At 42.5% G+C, this 15,842-nt stretch overlaps 3 non-coding genes across 3 annotated transcripts; 2 read left to right on the top strand and 1 right to left on the bottom strand.

The window, feature by feature from the left end:
* Window positions 1-205: 205 nt before the first annotated feature.
* On the top strand, window positions 206-278 carry Trnar-ccg. Its single transcript has one exon. It is a non-coding gene; the product is annotated as a tRNA-Arg (tRNA).
* Window positions 279-2,264: 1,986 nt separating this feature from the next.
* Trnar-ccg lies at window positions 2,265-2,337 on the bottom strand. Its single transcript has one exon. It is a non-coding gene; the product is annotated as a tRNA-Arg (tRNA).
* A 1,881-nt stretch (window positions 2,338-4,218) lies between these two features.
* Window positions 4,219-4,291, top strand: Trnar-ccg. The gene has a single exon. It is a non-coding gene; the product is annotated as a tRNA-Arg (tRNA).
* The last annotated feature ends 11,551 nt before the right edge of the window (window positions 4,292-15,842 follow it).

A 15,842-nucleotide genomic window follows, 5' to 3' on the forward strand; every position in this document is an offset into this window, starting at 1 on the left:
CACAGAACAAGGAGGACACAGAACCCAGATCTGCTACCCAGACACAGCTTACCCCCACAGAACAAGGAGGAAGAGCGATCAGTGAAGCAAGCCCATTTGACATCATCAGGTCAACTGCAATGTAACCTTTGTGTTGTGTCACTGGGTGGGTTACGCTAATCAATAAACAATCGATGGCAGTGGTTTTAAGCTTCATACATCAGGCGGCCTTGTGGCCTAATGGATAAGGCGTCGGCCTCCGGAGCCGAAGATTGTGGGTTCGAGTCCCATCAAGGTCGATTTCTTTTATAAACCTTTGTGTGATTATGTTTCAGACCAATCTCAGTGTCAACATAATATTTATGGGCTGTGACCAAAAAAAACCCGAAAAAATTATACAAACAGCAACAACAAAACAAAAACAAATTGCTTCTTCTTCAGACTGGTTTCAAAAACAGGTGGGGGCGGTGGGGTAGACAAGTGCTTAAAGCGTTCGCTCGTCTCGCCGAAGACCCGGGTTTGATTCCCCACATGGGTACAATGAGTGAAGATCATTTCTGGTGTTCCCCGCCGTGATATTGCTGGTATATTGCTAAAAGCGGCGTAAAACCTAACTGACTCACTCAAAACATTTAGATGTAGCCTAAATGTATGTTCGCTTAGTGAAATCGATGACATGTCAATACGACATAATTACACACTTAAAATACGGACCGGCTACTTGTTCTTGTATGCCAGCAGACCAATAACTCAGAGCAGAGTGCCGTCCCTTGGGCGCGCCCGCATCCTATGATCGCGGCGTCAAGTCCCGGTCCGCCTTTATTATGTAAACTGGTCTGTGAGCTCCATGTTTGCGCTTCTGGTTCCATCAAGGACCCTTGGGTTTTCTTCCCACGTGAAGCAGATATAACGTGACATATATCTTGTATTGTTCAAACCGACGTCACGAACCCACTCAAACCCTGAGTATCATATATGGCATTACTGGAACTATAATTTTCCTAGATCACATATCGTGTCCACATGTTTGAGTCGTAGTAACCTTCTACCCGGTCACAGAATCAATAACAACCAATCAAACATCTGAAGGACGGTATATTACCAGCCTCCAGAACTATATTCTACATCTCGATCCATAAGCACACTGTATGTGTTTGCATTTACCCGTGTCCTATATACGCATTTGCTCCAGTCTGTTTAATGTTTAACGCGATACTCAACAGTGCTCCAGTTATACAACAGCGGTGTGTACATAATCGAGTCTCAATTAACTCGATAATCCAGTAATTGACATCGTGAGCATCGACTTGCGTTATTGGGATGTGATGTCAGGACCCTCGAGACTCATCTTACGAGAGGTATTGTTAAACAGAATGACGTACGAAGGAAAACTTTAATGGGTCAGTGAATTTAGTCTTCAATTCAATTTCTTTTATTCAGGAGAGGCTACAAGCTTATAGTATACTCATGCCAATAATGGTTGTCACCCCCCTCCCCACAACAACCCCACACACACCTCACCCCCCACCCCTCATCCCCTCTCCAATTAAAAAAATTGAAGGGGGTGACAACCATTATTGGCATTAGTATACAATAAGTGTGTACAGTCACATACTATTCAAAACAGATTTTCTATTGTTGAACCCATGATAGATGTACGTTGATTTTTAACAAATTTGTAAATTTGTTGCTTTCAACAATAACTTTAATTTATATTCACAATGATTGATACGGTAAAATGGAGGGATAATATAACATTCTTAAACTGAATTAAATGGAATTTAGTGCAGTCCTTACACCAATTCCACAGCCCAATCTACCCATCCTTCACTCAACGTACCAACCGCCTTGTAATAAATGACCAGGGCCTCTTTTCGCAAAGCACTAAGGTGATGGTTACACAGAGTAACGGAAGGACGAGGGGTGTACACAAACAATCAGCTCTAAAGATTCCGAGCCATATTTCGAGCCATTGGACAGTCTGTATTTTAACTTGAATGACAACCTCCTATTAAACAGTATGACGTCATGATACACGTTTAGACCGGTCACTTGCCAATCAGATGGCTAGATTCTAGAGTACTGTTAAATATAGATATTTTTACAAAATCAGCCTGACGTCCTCTTTTATGACACGAGTCGATAAAACTATTAGGCTTACTGTAGTGGATTTGTTATAAGCACGTGGTGATGATAGGTCCTGTTTGCATTTCATTGTCGAATGCTGTGAATATTTAGTGAGGGTGGTTTAAACTGAAACATAATACGACGTTTTCTCCAAAAATCGACCTTGATGGGACTCGAACCCACAATCTTCGGCTCCGGAGGCCGACGCCTTATCCATTAGGCCACAAGGCCGCCTGATTACGGCTGGCCAATAACTCGACCAGTGATTGTTTATCGATTGACGTAACACACACTGTGACTACTTCAGAGTCAAAGGGAACATTGTAGTTGACCTGGCGATTCTAATTGTCCCAGGCTTCCAGCTGTGGTTTCACTTAACTGATCACGTCACCTTTTATTTGGGATTAGCTGTGGTAGGGCTAGGTTATCCTATAAACTGCATTAAATGTTGATTTCTAAAGTTTCATTTGGTTTAGATTTTGTCAACCAGCAATATTCCAGCCATATGGCCGCGGTTTGTACATAATCGAGTCTGTTACACATGTTGACAACCCAGTGATCAACAGCATGAACATCGACCTACGCAATTGGAAACGATCATATGTCAACAATGTCAGCCAGCTTGACCATCCGATCCCGTTAGTAATTTCTGAAGAAATTAATTGCAAAAAATAGAAGTGTGTCATTTTTTTATGTCTTCTCTTCCTCCTACCCTAAAAAAAAGGTCCAATACATTTTAGCGACGCCTCAGACCCACTTTTATTGTGTTATTTTCATGACCCCCAACCCCACACACTAGAAGGGGCGGTAGCCCAGTGGTTAAAGCATCCGCTCGTCACACCGAACACCCGGGTTCGATTCCCCACATCGGTGTGTGAAGCCCATTTCCGGGCTTTCTGGGATTATTGCTAAAAGCGGCGTAAAACATACTTACTCACTCACTCACCGCTCCAAAATCCAGCTGGAGTGATTTTATGTAAAACAACTTTATTTCCGTCTCCTTAATACATTTTACTTTTTCTGTAAACTTTGTAAATATCTTACCGATATTACAGCAGGTCTCTCCAGCAGCGGCTGTCTGGCTCGGCTATTTCCGTTTAGTGTTGTGTGATAGTCTTGTTTGATGTGCTGGGATCTCCAGACAGAGTTATGATGTAATGCCCTATTCCGTCTGTAATCCCAGCTTCATTAACCGACATTCCTCGCACCGGAAGTACCGCGGGCTCTAGGTGCTTCTCGCAGATAAAGTAACCGAATTACTCAAGTGTGCTCCACGGTAACATTGCAGGTACTTGACAACAGACTGGTACGTGTGAGTGAGTGAGTGAGTGAGTGAGGTTAGTTTAACGCCGCACTCAGCAATATTCCAGCTATATGGCAGCGGTCTGTAAATAATCAAGTCTGGACCGGACAATCAAGTGATCAACAGCATGAGCATCGATCTGTGCAATTGGGAACCGATGACATGTGTCAACCAAGTCAGCGAGCCTGACCACCCGTTCCCGTTAGTCGCCTCTTACGACAAGCATAGTCGCCTTTTATGGCAAGCACATGGGTTGCTGAAGACCTATTCTACCCCGGCATCTTCACGGGGCTTGGTACGTGTGACTAATCCTAGTGAAAAAACTGCATCATGTTGAACATAAGGGCTGCAAAACATACTTAATTGAATTCGTGTTCGATGTTACATCCAACTGGAACCGATGACCTGTCAACACGTTACAACATAGTTACCTTTACTCGTTCCTACATACAAACAGAGTGAGTGAGTTTAGTTTTACGCCGCTTTTAGCAATATTCCAGCAATATCGGGGATGGGGACACCAGGAATAGGCTTTAGACAATGTATCCATGTGGGGAATCGAACCCGCGTGTTCAGCGTGACGCCAACCTTAAGGCCGTAAAGCGGTTCCAAATGCTGGTGATACAGTGGAGGATAACTGACCCCAAACAATGAAGAGGCGGCGTGAGCATTGAAGCGAGACCTGGAGCCGGTAGCCGGAGCCAATTAGCAATGCCAGGTTAACTGCAAAGTTACCTTTGACTCGGAAGTGACGAGTTACGTCAATCGATAAACAATCACTGGTCGAGTTACTGCAGTGTTTGTCAGACGGCCTTGTGGCCTAATGGATAAGGCGTCGGCCTCCGGAGCCGAAGATTATGGGTTCGAGTCCCATCAAGGTCGATTTTTTGAAGAAATCTTCTTGTAATTAGGAACGATCTGTGAGACTAGTCTTTGACAAAGAAACTCAGCTAGCACCTTTCATCTTCACCTGCACCGGCCCGCATCCGTGATACAGTCACATCTGGATATACGTTAAGTTGTCCTTTAACCAGACATTCTCCCTCACCTCGCAATCACTTGCTTTAATCAGTCGTGTTGTGTGTATATTTTTTTAAAGGATTAAATGACTTCTTGTCGTGGCATTTTAGAAGTCGGAGTGTCAGATATAAGGACAAACATTTTGGATGAACAAACTTCTTTATTCTTCTAGATTCTGTATGGAAACGTCGCATCACCTGAATAAAGACGTTGTTCATCCATAAAGTTTGTCCCCTTATCATGATTAAATGGGTAAAATGTAAAGTAGTGTAAAATAATAAGCTATATGTCTTCCTTCCAGGGAATTGTCACCGACTCTCAATCCTGGAAACCGTCCAAAACATACCGTAGAGCCGCGTTATCAGCAATTCGAGACAAGCGGAGCGTCGATATGAGACGCGATACATCGATGCATAGAGGGAGCTGATGCTGTTCGAGTTCGCGAGGTGTCACTGTACGCAGTGTACCATTGTCGTGGTACTGAATGCTGAACCTCATCCTGGATTAACGAAGATGGGTTTTTTTCAGTTCTTCCGTCACAGTGATAAGTACACTTGATCCATTCATTACCCAACGTGCCACCCCATCGCGCTAATCTCTGAATCACAATAAACACGTTTTCTTTGCTCGATTTTTTTGGAGGACTATTTTTCTAAGAATGACGTTAAGGTAGTGAATGGGTCCGTGATATTTATAGCAAGAGGATAATGCGCTGGATAATAAAGCCAATGAGCATGCGTGTATGTGTCTTCTAGCTGCACCGATCCACATCGAATACTAACACTGTCGCATCCTACACTTCCTTATCCCGCGGTTCTAAACCCAGACAACTGATAATAGAATGTTTGTGGAAGATAAGCTTGTGGAGTTCATTAATCCTGTTGTCATATTCCTTGAGAAAATGAAGCCATGAAATAGATGCGCAGTAAATAGGTCTTGTTTCCATGGCAACCTGACGTACTGACCGATTTCTTAAATTTAGTGCCAGCACGAAAATCCCTGCATGTCTGTCTCTGCCCACCGTCCTGTTTCCATCCCCACGAGAAATCGATACAGTTCAATATTCTGAATCAATATGTTTAAATTTGTTATCGGCGTTAGACCCGATTTCCAAAAGCCTGTATGACATGTAATCTGCCTCTCACCATGCCTGTTTACGCCAGCTAACGAACTGCCATAACCTTATGTATTATATATTTTGAAACACAGATTAACCATATTTCCAGACAACATTGTGCTATAAATAATGTTTTAACGGTTGCAGCACTCTCTGTGAGGGGCGATATAGAGAATTTTGGCCTCTTCAACGTCTGGCTAAATATCTTCAGCTATAGCTGTTATATATGACAGTTTACGTACATTTATGTGTGGTTATTGCCCGTTTCAGTTGGCTGAGTACCAGTGAATACATGAGTAGTGTTATGTGTTTGTTGTGAGATGTTGTTTCACTCACAGTATTCACCAAACAGACATTCCAGGTACCACTAGTTCTGGGTTTGAATCTAGGATTAGGTCCCATTACAAGTGTTGCGTTTTATATTGACGCCGCACACATGGATTTTCCAGCTGGAATATTGCTAAAAGCGGCGTAAAACCATACTCACTCACCCCAGCTATATCACGACGGTCTTTAAATAATCGAGTCTGGACAAAATACAAACCGAAACATGAATCTCATTGACCTATTCAGACAATGACCTACTTTTCAGCCGATCCGAATTTTCTCGTGTGAAAGTGAAAAGAGACACCACAGACAACTATGGTTACACTGAATTCCAATTCCTTGTTTCATAAGAAAATGGCATTATATGTTAATTGTAATTTTAAACTTTAATAACATCGTATTTCTATATTTCATGGCGAGGTGTAGGCAGCATGGCCTTAAGTAAGACGACACAGACTGCCCCAGTTTGATGAGGGCGTCAAATGATTCACAATTCATCTGGCTCACTGGTTACACCTGTTATGTGCTCTTTGCGCTGATGTAGTGTAGTTGTGTAACGCACAATGTGATTGATATATTATCAAGTCCGTACCAGACCAAAACTTTTCTAGTGGCAGAGCCTCGTTTTTTGAGATTACCACGATTTCCAGATTTCTGTTGGTCAGAGCACACTGTACGAGAGAGCACGCGCTGCCCGACGTGTTTGCAAGGATTAGAAGGAGCGTAGTGTTGCAATATACAAGTGGTTAGATGTATCAAACAATTTCTGATTAATATTTATGTATTCAGTTGAATGAAATCTGGACTGGTTATTGTACTAAGTTGCGCAATAAGACGGAACCCAGTCAGCAGGAAACGAGACTGTTGTGTCATCAATGCTTTGACTTGGCCAGTGAGTGACATCATGAGCATTGACAGAACACCTAGCTGGTGACAGCACTGAAGTATGAGATATGACGAATGTAATTCAGTTGTTTTAGTTGTTGTTTAACGCCGCACTCAGCAATTTTCCAGCCAAGTCAGCGAGTCGGACCACCCGATCCCGTTAGTTGCCTTTTGCGCCAAGCATGGGTTACTGATAGGTTTTAATCTAGTTCGTATGTAAAATATACACCTATGTGCAAATCACACATGTTTTGATGAGGACAGAAATGTTCCTGTTACGTCGCTTTAACGTGAAGAACCAACAGGAATGACATGGTGATGAGAAACCAATAAGGTAACCAGTGTGGAATCTGGATTCAATCTGGATCATTGGATCTTTGAACTTGTATCGAGCATTTTATGTATATCAGTAATAGGAATCCATGCTGGAGTGGAATGTACAGAATGTATGTTACATTAGGTCACATTATTGTCACATTACACCAAACACTCTTGCAAACTCACAGCCGAGGACGCAAGCTTCTCTACGTGTGTATTTTCAATTGACATTTTAGGACGGGCTCACCAAAATCCAAGTTGTACGAGCTATTCGGAGGGATGGGGTTTACTGTTAAATCACATCACTACTCAACAACTGTCAGGGGTATTTTGTTAATAACGAATAAGGTAGAGGGAATACGATTTTATCATCCAAAACTGTGTTCCACAGGAGATATCGCTTGTGTGAGATCAAACGATATCTCCTAGGAGATATCGCTTTGACAGTAGATTTTGTACAATGCCCTGACAATGCTATGACGTCATGTACTTGATGACATCACAATGCTATGACATCGCTGCACTGCAAGTGTAATGGCAGTACCATGTTCAGAGATGTACATTTTCATTGAAAATTAATGAAGAGTGATTTTGATGATAATAGAATTCACTTCGTGTCTTCTGATATCAAATATATCAACACTTGTTGATAAAGTAAAATATCCTCGGCAAGCCTCGGGTATTTGTAACTTTATCAAATCGTGCTTGATATAATTGATATCAGAAGACACTTGGGTGAGATTCTCTATATGAAGTAAAGAAAAGTAAATACGGGGAACAACTGAACATTGTCTGGTTATAGTCTGTGTACCAGTTTCCCGATGTCTAGGCCAGTAGCTGTCACTCTTACTGCAAGCTGGACGAGAGTCTGTCTAGGGTTGTAATCCTCATTGTACTAGGGACTATCCAGGTTAGGTGATTTATATGTTTAATGGAAACATCAACACCATGTCGATAATCATAAGAAATCTAAATACAGATTCCATGCACAATTTCGACTAATTTACATCATGAAAAGTCTTTATAAATCACAATATATTAGTGATGATACCATGTGTTCGCCAAAAGGTGAGCGTATCCTGTAGTACCGATGACATCCGTCTGAAACACATGCAAAGTCAAGTTAATAGCTAGCTTTAGGAAATCCCACGTGACACCATCAGACATCATTATAATCGCTGAAGCGTCTAATTTGGATACGCCTTCCACATATTGACCAGAAACTATACTGAAAGCTTGCTTAGGTCTTGAATGTTTAAACCATGGCTGTATGGCGCTGTTTAACATCTTATCATCAAGAGCACGCTCTATTGTACCTCATGAGCTGTGACACTGAAGACGCCACAGGCTGGACTGTTGGAATACTGCATAAAGGGAAAGTTTAAAACTGGACAGACTGGAGTCTTTCTCTCGTCGTTGTGGTGTTTTTGCCACTCTGATTCTTTATGCATAGATGTGAACCTGGAACGTATGAGGCAGTTTTAATTGCAGGATTTTGTTGGCATGGGTTCTGAAGACCACTATTTCTCTCTTAGTAGAGCCTTTTCACTGATCTTTGAAATTCAGTACAATAGAGTAATGGAACAGTCTTCAAGTCCAAATCGCTGATTCGCGGTTTGGGCTGTTTTCCTTCTCAGTTAATATACTGGCCAATAAGATGTGTATTACATACATGTATAAAGGTTTTGTCATTAGAGGTCTTGTTAGTGGGACAAAGAACTTTGTTCTTTTCTAAGATTACGACATTGTTTTGTAATGTTACCATCACAATGCTACCACAACGCTGGCTTATCTATTTTTAGCAACAAGAGACGTCTTGCGCTGTGCTGACATGAGCACGGTTAACGTTTTATCCACCCCAAGAGTTCACAGCATTAATTCAAGTCATCCTTAAGAATTTTGCAGAAAAGTCTGCTCTCTGGAACAGGCCCAAAGTATCGATGTTGGGCTTCGCATGCTTAGTGCCTTTACAGGTTTGTTGAAGTATTGATGTGTGTGCATGTTTGCGCGCGTGCGTGCGTGCATGCGTGTGTGTGCACTAGCCACAAAAAGAAACTGCATATAGGAAATCAAAATATATAATTTTTATTGAAAATAGTGTGTACAGACATACACATGCAAACACAGCATGTGCATCTCAATAAGGTGCGAGGAACACATGAATGTCAAGAACAGCTGTCGATTTGGTAAGTTTAATTGTTTGACGGTTGACAGTAAAAAGACTAATGATGAACCGCACATCCTCCAAGTCACCGAAATCATGTCCGTCAACCTTGGCTGTTGTTTTAACAGTCAAGTAAAGTTTTAACATTTCCGCTGTGAAGGACGTCGACGTGTCTACATACGTCTTGGAGAGCGTTATGCTAAAAAGCGTCATGGAGACGCTCGCTATGGGTTGGTTCCGTGATGACTTGTCGAGGGAAAAGTACAGGCCAGTGAACCCCATTAATTGTTGTTCAGACCAATTTGACAGGTGTGGGTTACGGAGACAAGATTCTCGAACCTGTGGCAATGCCCTTACTTCAACGTCATGGCCCAGGAATGACATCCAGTAAAATGCCCGTCCTCACACGCAAGGTGTGCTGTGTTTTCTCTTCAACAACACAATATCCAACTGCCTTGGCCTGTAAATTCACCGGATCCACGTACATGGTTCGAATGAAGATATCAGAGGCGCAAAGATTTCAGATAAACCAAGGGGATAACATTCCACAAACACTCCTTCAAAGTTATCGGGTGTTAAATGGGCTACCATCACACAGTATCAGCTGATTGCTTAGAACTCAGTCAACCCAAGTGCCTTCCATGGTCACGTCGACCTCCAGTGACACAGGTCATTGCTATGATAAGTACAATGGCATTCATTTGCAACCTTTCTCGGAACGACAGTGGATACAAAATTGATGTTTGACCACCAACCTTGAGGTACCACTTGACAACACAGGAAAGGCATAAAAACGCACCCTAATGGCAGATCACCATCAGAGCTTCCGTTTATTATGCTGTGCTGGGTACCGAGTCAACCCTCCCTTCGTGGTTTAGCTTAGTCTCTCGTGACCCTGGCAAATATATCCAAGAGTCTAGAAAATGTGGCAAGTCTAGATTTCCTCAGCTTCAGTCTCAGGGCTCCTTTTCATTATATATTTTTTTTTTTTTACTATGAACATTTTTCAGTAAAATATGTTCATTTCAGAGACTAGTTGTTTCTAGGTTTACCTATAGGTGATGACTTAAGGGTTCATCGTCCACGATTCCAAGCTGGACCTGGTACCGTTCATGACCACTTCACAGGTTGTCAGTGTTACATCCCACATGCCCTGGAACCAGCTGCAGTTGCCCATTCTGTACAACCAGCGTCCTACAGTAAGAATTAGACTTAGGCCCCGTTTCACAAAGCTATCGTAGCGCTACCACTGTCGTAAGTCTTTGTTACAGCCTAGGAGGTACGGCAGTCGTAGCGCTACGATAGATTTGTGAAACGGGGCCCTTGGGTGGAGGCATTCATCCGGGCATGTGGAGGGTTACTAAACCTTTGAACTACATGGTATCGTCTAGGGACTGAAAGTGGCATGTTTACCGAGACTATAACCTCTTACGGGCGGTGGGGTAGCCTAGTGGTTAAGGCGTTCGCTCGTCACGCCTAAGACCCGGGTTCGATTCCCCAAATGGGTACAATGTGTTAAGCCCATTTCTGGTGTCCCCCGCCGTGATATTGCTGGAATATTGCTAAAAGCGGCGTAAAACCAAACTCACTCACTCACTATAACCTCTTGACATCGTGGCATGTAAAGACATTGTGAAGGTGTGAAATCACAACTAGTGGTTGTGCTACAGTGTAATGACGGGACTCATGACGATGGTGGTGTCTAACTGTCGGAGCGTTGTTCGTACGTATTTTGTTAGCAGCGTCATTCCATGAACGGCCCCCAGGTGCACTGTGAACACGTTTTTGAACAAAACAATAACGTAGACCAAGAAGGTGTTCCTAATTCACAGGGCGGTGGGGTAGCCTAATGGTTAGAGCGTTCGCTCGTCACACCGAAGACCAGGGTTCGATTCCCCACATGGGTACAATGTGTGAAGCCCATTTGTGGCGTCAACGCCGTGATTTTGCTGTAATATTGCTAAAGCCCAACTCACTCACTCCTAACTCACAATTTGTAATCTTCATCCTGAAGCAACTGATTGGACAAAAACAGAACAAGAAACGAAGGAACTAACAAGCTATAGTCTGACGGTTTTTAGAGAATGATTCACCATATTTGACGGTTTAATGATGTGAGCTTGGATTCATGCCGCTTTCAGCAAGACTCTTGCAAGTTATGTCGACGGACACAAAAGAGTTTTCACACTCCAGAGACCATACACCGATATGTACACCCACCACCCTTTCATAATCCTTGGTGTGTCAAAAAATAACAACCCCCTTATGCACCGCATGCCTGCTGTGTTTGCGTTCCATGAGTTCTGGCCCAACCCTTGTCAATAATGGAATGTTCCGTGCAAGTGTTTCCGCGCTACGGACAATAAGTACAAGGGAACTTGATGACGAAGTAGAACTAGCAATTTTGAAACAACCTGCGATTGTGCATAGGGGCGTCTATCCATCCATGTCAATGTTGAGAAAGCAGATTACATCATATCATGGGGGTGACCCTTCAAAACACATTTTTTGTGTTGTTTTACTCACCGACTTCTTTATCAGGTTAATGATAACCCCCGCGTGAGTCTTCGCGCCAAATTATCTCAAACCGAGATGAACCTGGACGAACATTTAGAGATGTGTCATCATCAGATGGAATTGCCTTATCAGAAGTATGACCTGATTTTTTAAGATTCAAAATGAAAAGTATTAGGTTTGCCAACACGTTTTAACTTAGATCAGGTAGTTCGCCCTTGGAATCCAACACCAGAAAGATGTTATTTATAGCAGCTGTTTACACTGGGGAGGAATTCAGTGAAGCGATTTAACACGCCTTACAGTCGTTAAACTGTGGCTGGCTGAGAGTTGATGAAAGTTGACATTCCTTCTGTAAGCCAGCAACTGGAACGAAGCTTCTTAAACGTGATGCGTCTGTCTAACTGCACTAGCTCAGCGGGATACCAAACACTTAGCTAGTAAATCATACCTCACTGTGGATAAGTCTCTGTCAGATATGTGGAATTCAGTATACATAGATTTATTACATTGCTGCCCTTGTACATCACCGACAGGCAACTTTTTCTACCCAACTGCTTCACGGTTAGTCGAGTACGTCAATGGTGGCAACATTTTCTGCCCCATTGCTACACGGTTGCTCGAGTACGTCAATGATGGCAACATTTTCTGCCCCATTGCTACACGGTTGCTCGAGTACGTCAATGATGGCAACATCTTCTGCCCCATTGCTACACGGTTGCTCGAGTACGTCAATGATGGCAACATCTTCTGCCCCATTGCTACACGGTTGCTCGAGTACGTCAATGATGGCAACATTTTCTGCCCCATTGCTACACGGTTGCTCGAGTACGTCAATGATGGCAACATTTTCTGCCCCATTGCTACACGGTTGCTCGAGTACGTCAATGATGGCAACATCTTCTGCCCAATTGCTACACGGTTGCTCGAGTACGTCACTGATGGCAACATCTTCTGCCCCATTGCTACACGGTTGCTCGAGTACGTCAATGATGGCAACATCCTCTGCCCCATTGCTACACGGTTGCTCGAGTACGTCAATGATGGCAACATCTTCTGCCCCATTGCTACACGGTTGCTCGAGTACGTCAATGATGGCAACATTTTCTGCCCCATTGCTACACGGTTGCTCGAGTACGTCAATGATGGCAACATCTTCTGCCCCATTGCTACACGGTTGCTCGAGTACGTCAATGATGGCAACATTTTCTGCCCCATTGCTACACGGTTGCTCGAGTACGTCAATGATGGCAACATCTTCTGCCCAATTGCTATACCGCTGCTACAGAACTTCACTGATTGCAATTATTTATAGTTTTAACCACATTAGCACAATGTTGCCACTGTTGCACGATTACGTCGCTGGTGGCAACATCATTACCCAAACATCCTCAAAGACCTGTATTACTTCCGGTTTTCACTCAACAGTAACCACCCTTTAATACTCCGGGTTAGATTTGATCTTTAGCAACCCATGCTTTTCGTAAGAAGAGATTTCGGGATTGAGTGGTCAGGCAGTCTTGATTAACACATGTCATCGGTTCCCAATCGCGTAGATCGATGCTCTTGGTGTCAATTACTGGTTTGTCTGGTCCAGACTCGATTATTGACCGACCGCCGCCATGTAGCTGGAATATTGCGGATTGCGGCCTTAAACAATAAACAAACAAACAAACCCAGCATTAAGCTCATACGCCGCTCTGACTGGAATACTGTCTGAAGCGGCGTTGAACCCACCTCACTCACTATTACATGGGGACTAGGAGCATGAGATTGTATGGACGGTAGGGCTGCGCAATATAACCGGTTTACCGGTATTTACCGGTTCAGACATGAAAACGATACGTATTGCGATACGCTGATCGAAAACCGGTATTTTGACATGCATTCGGAAAACGTCGTAACACTTGGAAATCTTCGGATATTTCCTTGTTTCATTTGTGCCAAATATTATTCACATTTTTATTTTATCATGATTAAAGTTTGTTATTAAAGCTTCATCAAGCATAGCGATTTTGTTGTGTTTTTGCTCTATAAATCAAGCATTAACTCGATTATAAGTAGTTTTTTGTTTAAAAATACTTCATGCAATATATTGCAATGCATATCGCAATACATGCTTTCGCATCGCAATATATCGCAATATGAATATTCTCTGCAATACCCACCCCTAATGGATGGCGGTCTCATTAACCCTGCGAGAGGTGAGAGGAATGACATGTTTACTAAACTGTCAGTAATACACCCAACGACACAGCCGTGACCCCTGTAAGCACTATGTGTACTATAAACATAACAGCAGATATCACCAGGAAAATATGGATTACTGTTTTTGGAAAAACGAAAGCTGTCGCATGACAGAGAAGCATTGTTCGTTCTGAATGTTCAAACGTTAAAATCATCTCTATGACATTATTAGCAGTACTGACGGAATAAATATTTGTGTAATTAGCAAAATGATATTATTATCTGTTTGAGCGTGTAGATCAGGTATGGGATGGTGGAGATAATGATTGTCAGCCAGGGTGTTGCTAGGTGATCTAAATGTCACGGGATGTTACAGAGGAGAAGGCACTGGCTTCATCTAAACACAAGCTGATTGATGTTGTCCATAGTTACAATAAAAATGACGACAAACATTATGGCGGACACAGGTACGACTCAACTAGCAATTGAGCGTAGTCAGAAATGAAGACTGGCCGATGAAACATTGTACATGGTTTCATATATTTGTTATTATTAATGCTGTATACAGCGGTACCCCAGCTAAATGACGGCAGTCTCTAAATACACGGGTTTGACTTGACCATCCAGTGATTGACATCATGAGCAGCGATCTGCAGAACTGAGCAACCATGACCACTCGACCTCATATAGACGCCTTTACGATAAGCATTTCCGATTCTTACTTCATAATTATTATATGATTAGATAGTTTGAATTATTATACTTGCTTGACACATCCCTTGAACTGACGAGAAATCTAGGGTTAAGTGGACATGTAGATAGTGTAAGATATAGTGATATGAAATATGTTGGAGTTCCACATATTCTGAGGTAAATCCATACCATGTTGGAGGTTTATGAAACGTTGCCTTTTCGATAACGTCGTCATGTGACAATAATATGCCCCAAAATCGGTATACGTATTTTACATAATTCAACCTGGTTCCGATTCACTCATCATCAGTTACAATATTTGACAGCCATGATTTCTGCAGCATATCTTCAAAAGTTATTCCTGCATCCTGTTTGTCCGATATTCTGAGCGCACCAGACCTGGGGCGCGAGAGAAAGAGGCCTATATCAAACTATATGCAGCAGTCCCCGTGTGGCCTTCAACAGCTATTTTGAAACTAAGGACAAGGACAGAGATAACTAATTTAATACCACCAAGTCCACATTTACAACGACTTCGAGGACTTCATTGTTCTAATGACGTCACAATGACGTAAGCGAGAGGCAGTGTGACCATGAGCACAGCAATAGACCGATCCAGTCCCGGCCGATAAGCCCCGCCCACTTCGTTTTTGACGTTAGGGGGGACAACCACGGACTAATCACAATGGCGTCACCGCCGGCGAAAAGTACGTGACTGCGAACGTTGTTGATGAATTATCTTGTGGTATCCGTCGTTTTTTATGAATGATATTTAAAGAGGAAAGTTATACGTATTTTATTTTTAATAGATTTTAGTTGACAGATTGCAATTGGCGAGTGAAAATGAGTTACATTCACGATGAAAAATCGTCTCGGCCAGCTGCTGCTCCTGCCCCGAAGCGTATTTTCTTTCGAACCAAATACTCTATCTGTCAATTCACGTCCGTCTGAATATAAGATATTAGCATTGGAGGGGTAACTGAATTATGTTATTTGTTTCTTTTTCTCAAACATTCCCATCGTAATTTTAGAAAATCCCTGAACACAGCCACATGTTCAAGTTGAGATTGTTTCGGTATCTATAAATAGATTGTCAACAGTGCGCGTGTATTCATTTATCCGTTGTTCAAATCTAGTTACATCAATAATGTGAAAACATAGGTTTCTACCTTTTAATGAATAAAGCAGAAAAATATTTCCCGTCTACT

The sequence above is a fragment of the Haliotis rubra genome, unplaced genomic scaffold (assembly GCF_003918875.1).
Source record: "Haliotis rubra isolate DU_JTF1 unplaced genomic scaffold, ASM391887v1 Scf192, whole genome shotgun sequence".
In the NCBI taxonomy this organism is placed as follows: domain Eukaryota; kingdom Metazoa; phylum Mollusca; class Gastropoda; order Lepetellida; family Haliotidae; genus Haliotis; species Haliotis rubra.